Source organism: Alnus glutinosa, chromosome 6 (assembly GCF_958979055.1).
Source record: "Alnus glutinosa chromosome 6, dhAlnGlut1.1, whole genome shotgun sequence".
Lineage (NCBI taxonomy): Eukaryota > Viridiplantae > Streptophyta > Magnoliopsida > Fagales > Betulaceae > Alnus > Alnus glutinosa.
In genome coordinates this window covers 14,063,008-14,077,055 of record NC_084891.1, presented here as the reverse complement: position 1 = coordinate 14,077,055, position 14,048 = coordinate 14,063,008, and positions in this window count along the sequence as shown.

Below are 14,048 nucleotides of genomic sequence, written 5' to 3'. Positions count from 1 at the left end.
ATACCATTGTCCTTACCTTTTATATGTCTCCTATGCAGAGGGACATATTTAGATGAGGAAGGTTTTTCAACTTTACCTTTCCTCAGAGTATCCTGCTTAATTTATGGGTTTTTAATAGAAAACAATTTGGTCTAATGTGACCAACCTTCCCACAATTATGACAAGTACGAACAAACTTACCATGAGCTTGTGCTCCAGAATCTTTGGATTTAGGCTTCACACAATTAATTAAGCAAGAATTTTCAAAGCTATCTAAACAAGTTATATCTACTGTCACAGGCTTAAAATCAAGAGAATATTTTTTCAAAATCAGAAGCATGTGAAGTAGAAACACTCAAATCATCGACAATTATTCTAGGCTTGTTAGAATTATCTGTATGAATACAAAGCATGCTTTTTAAATTATAACTAGAGAATTTTTTTCAAGAGATCTTCAGATTCTTTTAATTTATTTTCAAGTGTATCAATAGTGTTAAACAGAATGGTATTCGCAGATTTCAAAGAGTTAATCAAAGCATGTGATTCAGACAATTGAATGATTAAAGACTTTTTTTTTCTTAACCTTTTTAAGCTCTTTATTGGAATTTTTAGAATTTTTACTCAATTTAAGAAAATCCTAAAAGTGCTCATTATCAGGATTTTCTTCAGATAACTAAGAAGAATTCAAGATAAAATGAGTCAACAAAATATGGATCACATTTAGGAAATTAATCCAAACACGAGTGTACCCGCTCTGATACCAATTGAAAATAAATAGACTCCTATTTTAAATGCGTGTGTAATCAATTTGTGTAACAAAATATCTAAATGCGGAATTAAAAGAAAACAGATATTTTGTTAATGAAGTAGAAACTCAATTAAGAGTAAAATCACTTCGGGGCAACTAAACCCAGGAAATCCACTATTCAGAAGACAAAGCTAGTTACAAGGTAGTAATTCTCACATAACCCGATGCAGTAGTCGTACCTCTAACTCTGATATGTACCTATACGTAAATGCCTCCCAACCAAGTCTCCTACCTGAAGGGGTCTTCAATGGACTCCTTTAGCGTAGGGCTCCTCCCTAAGCTAAACTTCAAACGATCAAATCACACAAAGAAAAACTCTTAGAGAGCTAGCAAATCTCACAAATTTTACCTAAACACCATCTCTAAGCACAATGGAATTCAATACCGAATTCTGTAAATAATACAAGCCTAGAGACTATTTATATTCTTTACAAGACCTGTTACAATACTGATTCGAAGTTCTCTGGGTGGCATCCGAACTTAGATAGAGGGCGTCTAGTCAGCAAGCAGCAACCGACTTCTATTACGCGTTTGACAAATTTTTCATTAAACTTCAGTCTCCGCGTCCAGATGGTTGCATGCTGTCTTCACCAACCATGTCTGTTGAGCTATTTAGAATCTTCTCAAACACTGATGGGCGTCCGGATGTTTCCCTAGGCCGTCCGGACGGCAACTAGGGAACCGACTTTTGCTGAGTTGTAAACTGCACATAATCTTCCTGGAATCCAGAAATTGTCTTCTTGATGCTTGTATGCTTATGACACTGATACTTGTCGTATTAAGGCCTTTCCATAGTTGAGAAAATATGCTCTGAATATTTTGTAAGAGTCTGAATAATTACAGCATCCTTGTTTCAGCAGTACACTAATATGATAATGATTTTGACAACAGAATGTAGCCCATAAAACTAACAAGCTGCATTACTTAAGGTCTAGATTGCAAATGGTCAGGAGGTTAATAGTCCAAGTAGGAGCGGTAATATTCCACTGAGACTACAAGAAACTGAATTTGTTGTGGACCTTTATGTCTGACCCTCGGTAGGGTGTGATGTTGTATTGAGAATTCAATGGTTAAGACTTTTATGCCCTATTTTACGGGACTTTGTGACTTTAACTATGGAGTTTACTCATGTAAGTCGTAAGTGTTTGTTGCAAGGGTTACAACAGGGAAAGCATTGGAGTTTGGAAGATGTTTAGTTTCAAAGTGTCTAGACAAAAGAGCAAGGGTGTTTTCTTCCCGCTGATAGAGTCTTCTACAGCAATTGTGCCATCATTTGAGGTAGTGCAGCAGGGAAGTAGTTAGGAATTGGATTGCTTGGAGAGCCTCTTACATAGATATGCAGATGTCTTTATAGAGCCTACATAATTACCTCCACATTGATCACACGATTATTCCATTCCACTGCAGGAGGGGTGCAGCTCGTGTCAGTAAGGCCATATCGATATCCTTTTTACCAAAAAGAGGAGATCAAGAAGATCGTTATGGAATTGCTTGCCTTGGGAGTGATTAGACCTAGCACTAGTCCATTTTCTTCTCTAGTGTTGCTGGTTCGCTAGGCGGATGCTACATGGAGAATGTGCATGGATTATCGCTTCCTCAATAAGGTAACCATTAAAGATAAGTTTCCCATTCCTGTTGTTGATGAATTGCTCGATGAGTTATGGGGGTCTAGAGTGTTTTCTAAACTAGATTTATGATATGGTTATCATCAGATTAGAGTAGTTGAGGAAGACATACCTAAAATAGCCTTTCGCACTCATGAGGGCCATTAAGAGTTTTTGGTTATGCCTTTCGGCTTCACCAATGCTCCCTCAACCTTTCAAAGCCTCATGAACCATGTTTCAGACCCTACTTGAGAAAGTTTATCCTTGTCTTTTTTGATGACATCCTTTGTCTTTAGTAAGGATTTTCAGTCTCACATGTTCTATTTGTCCCTTACTGTGGATATCCTCCGGCAGCATGAGCTATTTGCCAAGTGTTCTAAGTGTAAATTCAGATGCAATGAAGTTGACTAGTTAGGTCAAATTGTTCCATAGCAGGGGTTTAGGGCTGATCCGGGTAAAATCCAGGCCATGGTTGACTAGCCTTTTCTTAAAAATATCAAGTCCTTAAGGGGTTACTTAGGACTCACGGGTTATTATAGGAAATTTATCAAAAACTATGGATTGATTGCTGCCCCTTTGACTGCTATGCTTCGGAAGAATTCTTTTTCATGGAATAATGCTGCTAAAGAAGCTTTCTAGCTCTTGAAAATTGTTGTCACTCAAGCTCCTGTGTTGGCCTTACCAAGTTTTGAACAACCATTTGTCATTGAGTCTGATGCCAGTGGGGTGGGCATCAGAGCAATATTGATGCAGAACAGTTGGCCTATTGCATTCTCAGCAAAGCCTTGAAGGGTCGAGCTCTCCATATGTCCACATACGAAAAGGAGCTGTTTGCTTTGGTCACAACCATTCGGAAGTGGCAGCCTTATCTCCTTGGACAGACCTTTCTTGTTCGAACCAATCAGGAAAGTCTCAAATTCCTACTTGAACAGAAAGTTGGTACTCCCTTCCAACAGAAGTGGATTACCAAATTGCTAGGCTATAATTATGGTAGAATACAAGAAGGGAGTGGAAAACAAGGTAGCTGATGCTTTATCTCGTAGGGAGGGTTGGGAAGATGACTTATGCCTCTCTCTTTTATCCACACCAACTTCCACTTGGATTTCTGATGTGAAGGCTCACTATCAACAAGATGTCGGGTTGCAAGATTTAATTTCAAAGTGGCATAATAACAGTTTGGATGCTCAAAAATATTCCTTTCGAGATGGCTTATTCTTCTATAAAGATAGACTGTATTTGGGCAATAATCAATAACTTAAAGCTTAAAACTCATGGCTAGCCATTTCGGATATGAGAGGACTATGCTGCGAGCTCGAAGGGACTTCTATTGGAAAGGAATGAAGAAGGACCTTAAAAAATTTATTCGGGAATGCTTAGTGTGTCAATAGAACAAGCATGACAACACTTCTCCTGCCGGTCTACTAGAACCTCTTCCTATTCCTACTAGGATTTGGTTTGATATTAGCATAGACTTTGTGGAGGGGTTACCTTCTTCTAATGAGCATTCGGTGATTTTGGTGGTTGTGGACCGCTTCTCTATGTATAGTCACTTTACGTGCCTTCCTCATCCGTATATAGCAGCCAAGGTAGCCCATGCTTTCATTGCAAATATCTTCAAGTTACATGGAATGACCACTTCCATTGTATCTGATCATGATCCTACATTTACTAGTGCATTCTGGAAGGTGCTTTTTCTAATGCAGGGTACTACTTTGTGCATGAGCATAAGTTATCACCCTTAAACTGATGGGCAGATCGAGATTGTGAATAAATGTCTTAAGAGCTATTTGTGTTGCTTTACTTAGGATCTCCCAAAGCAGTGGACTTCTTGGCTACCTTGGGCTAAATATTGGTAAAACACTACTTGACATGCTTCCATTCGCATGACCCCCTTTGAAGCTGTGTATGGTATTCCTCCCAATCGGCTCCTCTCATATGTTCCTGATACTACCAATGTCAACACGGTGGATGTCCTGCTTCATGATCGAGCACAGATTCTAACTTTTCTTCGTCACAACTTGCAACAAGCTTAGCAGTAGCACATGAAGAAATATGCTGATTTACGGCGAAGTGAGAGACAATTGGAGGTTGGACAGCAGGTTTACCTCCGCCTTCAACCTTATTGCCAGAATTTTGTTGTCACTTGGCAGTCTCTCAAGTTGGCACACCGTTTTTATAGGCCTTTTACTATTGTACGTAAAGTGGGAGCACTTTTCTATGAACTGGATTTGCCTTCTTCCACTAGAATCCATCTTGTTTTTCATGTATCACAGTTGAAACCTAAAATTGGTTCGACTACTCCAGTTGCTCTAATCACCATGTTGATGTGAATGGCATTATTCAACCAGAACCAGAAGAAGTTCTTGCTCGCAGGTTTCACCCGAAGAATAACCGCTCTATTACTGAGTTACTAGTTCGATGGGCAAGGCAATCTCCTAATGATGCTACTTCGGAGGAGTATTATGCATTGAAGAAAGCCTACCCACACCTTGTGGGCAAGGTGCTTTAGAAGGAGAGGGTAATGTAACAAGCTTAACATTGAAGCTCAAATACTGCTAAGATGTGGAGTGGGAGCATAACACTGAAGCTCAACTGCTGCAGACACGTGGAGTAGAGAGACACCTGGTAGCTGTTGTACTGTCCAATACGCTAATTAGGTGTTTTAAATATGAATTAGAATAACTAAGTGATTAATAAAGAAAAATGTGAAGAAAACACCAAGAGAACGCTTAGAAAACAAATAAAAATGAGTTTCAGGAAGTCGGGTCCCAACGCACAAAGAACCGGGTCCAGACTGGTGAAGCAAGGAACAAAATTTTGTTCCCTAGGGTGTTGTCTAGACAGCAATACCCTGTGTCTGGATAGTAGTTGCAAAATGGGAATTCAGAGATTTCCTACATGCTTGTTGTTGTGAGTTTTAAAAGTACTCTCAAACGCAAGAATCGTTCGAACTCGGCCTTATTCAGGAAAGATTTTCAGCGCTTTTTGAAAAGCCGGTTGTACAGTTGTCCATTCAGACAGTCTCAACTTGCATCTAGACATCGCCTAGAAAAAACTAAATCAAAGTCAATTTAGGTCTTTTATAGCCTATAAATAGAGGCCTCTGGGCATGTATTATTTACATAATTCAGTATTGAATTCTTTAGAGCTTAGAGAGTATATTTTAGGAGATATTGTGCTGATCCGTTAGCTCTCAAGCAGTTGCCGTTGTGCTGTTGCTGTGCTTATATTTGAAGTCTATCTTAGGAAGGAGCCCTAAAGGTAAAGGAATCCGTAGAAGACCCCTTCAAGTAGGAGACTTGTTTGGTAGACATTCACGTTGGGTTACGTGTTAGAGTGCTAGATACGATCGCTACATCAGTTATGTGAGTGTTACTGTCTATGTACTAGCTTTGTCTTTTGATAGTTGATTTCCTGGATTTCCTAACTTTTTCTCTTATGCTCCGTTTGTTTCGACGTAAAATGGTTTCCGTCGTAAAATATTTTCGATGAAATCATTTTCAGAAAAAATTATTTTCTCGAAAATATTTTTCGGTGTTTGGTGCGCACGAAAAAATTACGAAAGGTGAAAATTCAACTGTTGCTGAAATCCAGCGACGTCTTGTCGCCGTTGCCGGATTCCGGCGAACATGTTTGGCCAGATCCGGCCAAAATGGCCGGCTCCGGCTGAACTCCTCCAGATTCGGTCAGATCCGGCCAGATCCCTGCCATTTTGGCCAGATCCGGCCGGATCAGTTGTCTGATCCGTCTAGATCCGGGTGGATCCAGGCCATTTTTGCCGGATCCGTCCACATCCAGCTGGATCCCAGTCAGTTCCGGCTAGATTTCGGCCGGCTTCTGACCATGGCCAGTTTCGGCCGGAATTTGGTCTGCCGGCATCCAGCGACGGTGGCCGGATGTCGTCGGATTCCGGCGCCGTCAGTGTTCTGTTCACCAGATGTTGCCGGGTTTAGGCGTTGCCTAGATTCCAACAACTGACCATTGCTGAATTCCGTCAATCAGATATCAAACATGCGTGTAAGGACAAAGAGTTTAATTTCGGAAAACGATTACGGTTTTAAAAACCGTAAATAGTTTTCCAAAAATTAAAAAAGCTTTTACGATCAAACCAAAAATGATTTTCGTTGACCATTATTTTCGCCCCTACCAAACACCGTAAAATGCCGAAATCATTTTCCCAAAATCATTTTACGCCGAAACAAACAGAGCATGAATTGAGTTTCCATTTCATTAACAAAATAATTGTGTTACTTAAATTCCGCATTTACATTATTTTGTTACATGTTGCATACGCACATGGTTAAATTAGAAGTCATCTATTTTTCAATTGGTATCAGAGTTTGGTACACTCTGAGAAGATTAAATTCTTGAGTGTGATTTTGTTTGACTTCTAATATTGTTTTTATCATGTCTATCAATGTTGATTTGATGGAAAAAGGCGAACTCCAAAAGATTTGTGTCAAATTGTTTAATCAATTTGAAGATTTTAAAAACTCTAGCATTGATCTTACAAAGACTTAAAAGTTTTGAAATTGAGAAAGATGTCTTATTGAAAAAATTAAGTCTTTGGAAGATGCTCTAATGAATTCAAATTTTCCTTTGGAAAAACCTTTTGATTCTAGCTTGAGTATTGGTAGTGTTGCATCTGTTTCACATGCTATGCCTGCTTATAGAACTATGTTTGTTAAACATAGCATGTCTCAACATCATACTCATTCTACTTGTGGGGGTAAAGGGAAAAGTACTAAAGGGACTAGGAATAAAAATTTCAATTTTATCCCTACTTGTTATCACTGTGGAGTTAATGGTCATATCCGTCCTAATTGTTTTTAGATACGTTCTCAGAAACTTTGGGATAAACTGCATGTGCCTAGGAAAGATGAACCAGGTATTGAGAACCAAGTCAAGAATTTGAGTGATCAGGTCAAACTCATTAGTGAAAAGCTAGGTAGCCTTACTCCTAATGAAAAGAAATCTGTCTTGTTTAATAAAAAGAAGAATACCTCTAATAAACAAGTCTGGATTAAAAAAGATGACAACTTATGTTTAGTTGCACCATACTGCCTTGAAAATACTTGATACTTGTTTGTGATATTTGGATAGTGGATGCTCTAAACATATGACAGGTGACAAGACACCTATGGGATGGAAGTCAATCCAAGGTCATTGGAAAATGGCTTATCGACATTCCAGGACTAAGAGCATCTTTAGAAGCCTTATATGTGGAAGGACTCAAGGCAAATCTCCTTAGCATCAGTCAATTTTGTGACAACAACTTAATTGTTCAATTATTCTCCAAGAAGGAATACAATATTTTTTAGAACAGTGGGAAGTGGCTAATGGGAGGAGAAAGAACTGTTGACAACTGCTATAGTCTTCCAGGTCTCACTTCAGAGCCTCAGATAATCTGTAACAAGGCAACCATTGATGACAGTGAGTTATGGCATAAAAGGCCGGGACCCTTAAACTTTACAATATGCTCAAGATTGCCAGCAAGGAGATTGTCAAAGATCTGCCCAAGATGGAGAAAACTGGGAAAGGAGTGTGTGGTCCATGCTAGCTGGGAAAGCAGACTCATGCAGCTCACAAGAAAACTTCAGGTATTCTCACTTCTAGAAACTTAGAATTGCTGCATATGGATCTTATGGGTCCCACTAGAACTGCTAGTCTAGTTGGAACAAAGTACATACTAGTGGTTGTAGATGACTATTCCCGGTTCACATGGGCTATTCTTCTCTAGGAAAAGTCTAATGCTTTTGATGCAGCTCAACAATTATTGAAAAAAATTCAGATTGAGCAAAACTGCCCCATAATGAGAATCCACAGTGATCATGGAAGAGAATTTGAGAATGTCAAATTTGAAGAATTCTGCCACTCATATGGCATTCAGCAAGAGTTTTCATCCCCCATTACTCCTCAACAGAATGGGGTTGTAGAGCGGAAGAACAGGGTTATTCAAGAGATGGCTCGAGTGATGATCCACTCAAAAAATCTAGCTCAACACTTTTGGGAGAAGCTGTCAACACTGCTTGCCACATTATCAATAGAGTCTACCTGAGGCCAGAAACCAACAAGACTCCCTATGAGATTTGGCAAGGAAAGAAGCCCACGGTCAAGTACTTTCGGATCTTTGGAAGAAAATGTTATATTCTTCGAGACAGGGAGAATCTGGGAAAATTTGATCCCAAAAGTGATGAAGGGATGTTCTTGGGGTACACCAACAGTCGTGCTTATAGGGTGTTTAATAAAAGAACAGAAATTGTGATGGAGTCAATCAATGTGGTAATTAATGATGAAGAAGTTGGGGAATCTACGCTTTCTCCTAAAAACCCTTTCTATATCGGGATCTAATGGTGAAAACACTAAATTTAACGATCTCCGACCAAGCATAAACAAAATGCCAAAAACTAAAATAAACTAAAATTTAACTAAAAAAGAAAAGGCAAGAGGGGCAAACAGAATTATCTAAGGTGCTACCAGGTTAGTTCCCAGGAAATTGAGGGGGGTCACAAGGACACTCTTAAATCCCAAGACTTTCCTAGACATTGCATTATTGGATAGTGTTGTAAGCCCACACTAGCAATTTTTTTTTCCAAGTTAAAATAACCAAAAATAAATAATATAAAATTGAAAATTAACACCAAAAATACAAACAAATACACCAAAAATTAAAAACTTAAACTTAAAAACTCACAAAATCGACCAAAAAAATTTTTTTGGCAAAAGTTTCAGCTACTGATCTGCCGCAGGTGGTGTCCTTTGCATTGGTGCGCTCAAACACAATTTCGTGGATTGTCTCACCAAAGCTACAAAACAATGACAAAAACTACTTTTTTTTCTTTTTGGTTAGACAATAAAGCAAAAATAAAAAAAACAAAAATTGCAAGAAGAAGAATAAAACAAAAATCTACCTAAACTAGTAGAAAAATAAAATCAATTCAAACAAAAATCAATTTTCACAAGCAAAACAATTCCCCGGCAATGGTGCCAAAAACTTGTTGTGAGTTTTAAAAATACACGCAAGTGCATGAATCGTTTGCAACATAATGTGTGCAAGTGCGGGGTCGAATCCACAGGGAATTATGTTGCAAAAATTAATCTCTATTTAAACTAATCCTATTTTAACCTAGTTTCAAATTTTTGGGATTTTTATGCAAAATAATAAACTAAATCAAAATTAATAAAGAACAATTAAAAAAAAAAAAAGCATTGAGGTTTTAAAATCCACCTTGCCAAATCAAACACCACATTCTAGTATTTTATTTATACACCCAATAAACCATTAAGCCATATTCATTGTTCAAAGTTCCTTAAAAATGCATATCAAATCATTCAATGAATCCAACCATTAAATAAATTACAACGAATACCCAATTGAAATTAAATCATCCAATGTATCTGTTTTGACAAACAAATCACAATGGATATCCTCTTTCAATCTAATGATTCGATGTATCCATCGGTTGAAACACATCGAATATCCAGCTTTAAATAAATAATTATTCAATCAAGAGATAGAAATCAATTAATTGAATGTTGGACTTGAACAATAATTTGATTAAACATCGAAGTTATATAAATAAAATAACAAGATCGTGCATTATCAATGACAAGGTTTCATCTTCAACCTTAGTTGAAGATTTTAGCCTCTCATGACGACAAACAACACGCTAACTTGAATTGAAATCATAAACATTGATGGAGATCAAGGCACCGCTTTGAAGGATCTCGTTCAAGTACCAATTGGGCCGGTTACGAGAGCACGAGCAAATAAGTTCAAGGATGTGCTCAACGGACTCATCCAAGAGTTATGGGCTCAAGCAAATTCGGGGAGGCCCATTGAGCATGATCCACGTGGGCAACAAAGAATTGTCACCTTGATTCAAGTTCTAGAAGGATCCGGTCAAGGCTAAGAACTGCTGAGATTGTTCGTTAATTTAGAAGGATCGGATTGCAAGACTTATTTTCTTTACCTACCTAAGATCTTTATTTATTTTCTTTCCTTGCTAGGAATTGATTTGGACTTTATTTTCTTTCCTTTCTAGGAATTGATTTGTTTACTTATTAGGATTAGAACTACTTTCTCCGCAAGTAATTTTCTTGTATAAATAGGTGTACCTACCATGTAATCGGGGAGACATTGATGATTCATAAAACTTGTGAGGTTTTATTCTCTTTGGTTCTTTGAAGAACTACTCGAACTTATCGGGATTTCCCGTGGCGTTCATCTCGACTTATCAAACGGAATTTCCACCACTGTTTGTGGCGTCTTCCTTATACCGAGGTTCTTGTTTGTCATAAACAACGGGTCGAGGTTTTTCCATTCGAATCTGTCCTTAGAACGGTCTTGGGTTCCCTTTCGTTGTTGGGTCTCGTTATTCTTGACGGGGTTCACATCAAACATTGAGAGGCAAAAAGAAAATAGTGTAAAGAGAATTACAAAACTGAAAATCTAAGAGAAAAAGAATACAATTTAGACTTATGCCCCTTGGTTACCCATTCACCGCCCCCCTCACAAGAGAAAAATAAAAAAATATAAATAGACTAAGGCCTAGGGTTTTTGGGTGCTGCTAGGTCAAGACAAAAATATATCTCTTTATCTCTAAGGCGCTGCAATAGTCCTTGAGTCTCGGTTCCTATTCTGATGGAAGGAAATATGTGCATGTATGTGTCTCTTGTTCTGTCGTTGTCCAGGTATGCGCGGAGAGAATCACGTGTTCAGTTGCCTCTTCTTTTGGAGAAAATCATGTCTCTCAGTCCCAATCTTGGAAAGCCAGGTCCATGTGTTCGACGCCTTCAATCCTATGGAAAACACGTGTTGTCTTGATGCTGCTTGTTATGGCAATAAACGAGTGTCTTCTACATTAGAAAAGAATAATATACATATATTGGGCTTTGAGAAAACGTGTTTTCGATTGGTTCAAGGCCCTTGCGCTGCTAGGTCTTCGTGGAGAGAATTATGTGATCAGTTCATGTGCATGCCTCATGAGATTTATTTTAATGCATTAGAAGAACTTGAAGCCTCTTTATCATTAGCCAATTCCCCACAGATCTGACAAGTGCAATTTGGATAGTACCAGCTGCGGACTTCAGGGAGCTCACCAGGGCTTCGGCTCTTCTACGTCCAGTGATTGAAAAGCAAGGCCCGAGGCTCAGGTGGAATATATGATATATTCTTATCTCCAACTGATCTTATCCCATGCTTAACAAAGAAAATTGAACCGCTTTGCAATTTTACAAAAAGACCATGCCATGTTCTCGCAATAACCTGCAAAACACCAAGACACTAAAACTAATAAAAAATATCAGAAATTAACAAAGCTAAATGTTTAGCAAATGCAAATTAAGGAGTCCAAATATACCAAATATACTCATCACGTGTCCGAACAACCACTTAATTCATCCGAACAGCACGAGATATAAACCAAAAATGAGCTTCTTTTCAACTCATTTTCACACATCACATGCCTCTTCTCACAATTTTCTCTTGGGTTTTGATACAAAACCCATATTTCTTTCCAAGCCCCCAAACTCCAATCCAACTTTGGGAACACGATCTACGAGAAGAGATCTACGTTTCCACCGATTGATTTGGGGTAAACTCGAAATTTCAAGTTTCTCTAGATTTGGTGTAAATCTTGAACTACTTGAGTTTAATCTTCATTTTTCTTTAGATTTTGAGTGTTTTGGAGCTTCCTAAACAATCTCCAAGCTCCGAGTTGCGTTTGGATGAAATTTTGATAAGTTTTTCAAAACCCTAGCTTTTGGATTATTGTCTAAATTGTGATTTTAAGTGCCTAACCCTAAGATTATCTTATACGTTAGTGTTATTTATGGTTGGATAGTTAATGGAACCCTAGAAATTTTATGGATTTTCCATGAGCTAAGCCTATGAACAATTCAAGAGCTTTTAGGACGTTTAGAGTTAAAAATGCTAAAACGTTGTGCAATGTGTTGATTATAATGGTACATTCCAAGTCGTTGCCTAGGAAACCATAGTCAAGCTAAACATCTGAGCAGCCATTGTGAGTATTCTACTCACTAAGAAAAGTTACTACTTTTTTATGTATTTTATAGAAATGCAAAATCATATGTTGTTTTGATTCAAACCGACGATATGTTGGTGATATGTGTTTGAGTGATTTAAGTATTTTCAATTATGCTGAGCTATGATGATGATGTTTTATGTGTTTTGAGATTCTAATTATGAAAGTATGATTTGAGTTATGTTTTGATGTGTTTTAATGTATGCAAGGGTTGAGATATAAATTATGTGATTTGTGTTGAGAAAAGGACCCGACAAAATGTTTATATCGTATTAGAAAAGTTATGTATTGAAAGCATGATCATAAATGTAGCGCCCCAGATTTTTAAGTAATTAAATAAATGTCTTAAATTAGAATTTAAGACTGAATAAGATAGACAAGTCTAGAATTGACGTTCGATTCTCAAGATTCGACATTCGAGCGGCTTAGTATTGTTGGAAAGAATATTCACATCGATTAGTTAATAAAATACGCGGCTTAAACACGGTATTTTTTTATCCCCGATAAATAATAAGGAATACATGGATATTTATGAAAATAAATATTCTTTAGTCTTATTATTTATAAACTATAATTTTATAAATGAAGAATAATATTATTATACTCTAATAATATTATGAGACTAATTAATAGATAGATTGAATTAATCAGTGGATTAATTGATGCGATAATATTATCGAATAATATTAATGAGTAATATTAATATATATATATATATATATATATATATATATATATATATTGATGGTGTTATAATATTATTGAGATAATAATATTACCGATGAAACGAACTAGACACAAAACGGACTTAGGTTGTAATCTTGATAAATTATACATAATGGTAAAGATCAATGTAAAAATATCAACAGATTAAATATTTAGAGATATTTTTGTGAGATATTTTTATATAAGGATATTTTATAAACTTAATGATTACAAAATATATATATATATATATAATATCTTATCTCCTCTTCAATATAACCCGATACAGCTCTCTTCTTTTTATTATTTTCTTCTTCTTTCTTCTTCCTTCTTCATTTCTCTTCTCAGTTCTTCTTGCCCGAAAACAGAGACAGCGAGAGGGAGAGAGTGAGACTGAGATGAGAGATCGAGTGAGAGAGAGATGCGAGAGATTGAGAGAGATGAGAACCGAGAAAGAGAGAGAGTGGCGGGGAAGAGAGGATCCGATGGATCCGTGGGGTGCAACCCGCCAGACCCGGGAGTGAAATCCGCGACCCGATCCTTCAGTGGTGAAGTCCAGCATGATTCCAGCGAAGCAAAGCCGAAATCCGACGGATTGAAGGCCGATTTCCGGCGGGCCATGTGTTTTCCGGCCAAACCACGAAGACTCGTGCAACCCGATCCTCTGAAGCCCGTGACCCATTGAACCCGAGTGAGACCCGGTTCTCCATGGCGGTTTTTCAGTGATTTTCGGCGGTTCCAGTGGCGATTCCAGCGAGCTAGAAGATGGATTTCCGGTGGTCATCACCAATTCGAGCAGAGGTCCAATTCTTGGTGGATTTCCGGCGATTTCAGTAGGTTCTTCCCTGTGGATTTTCTGTGAGAATCCCTAATGTGAGTTATTCTATAAATTAGGTTAATTTATTG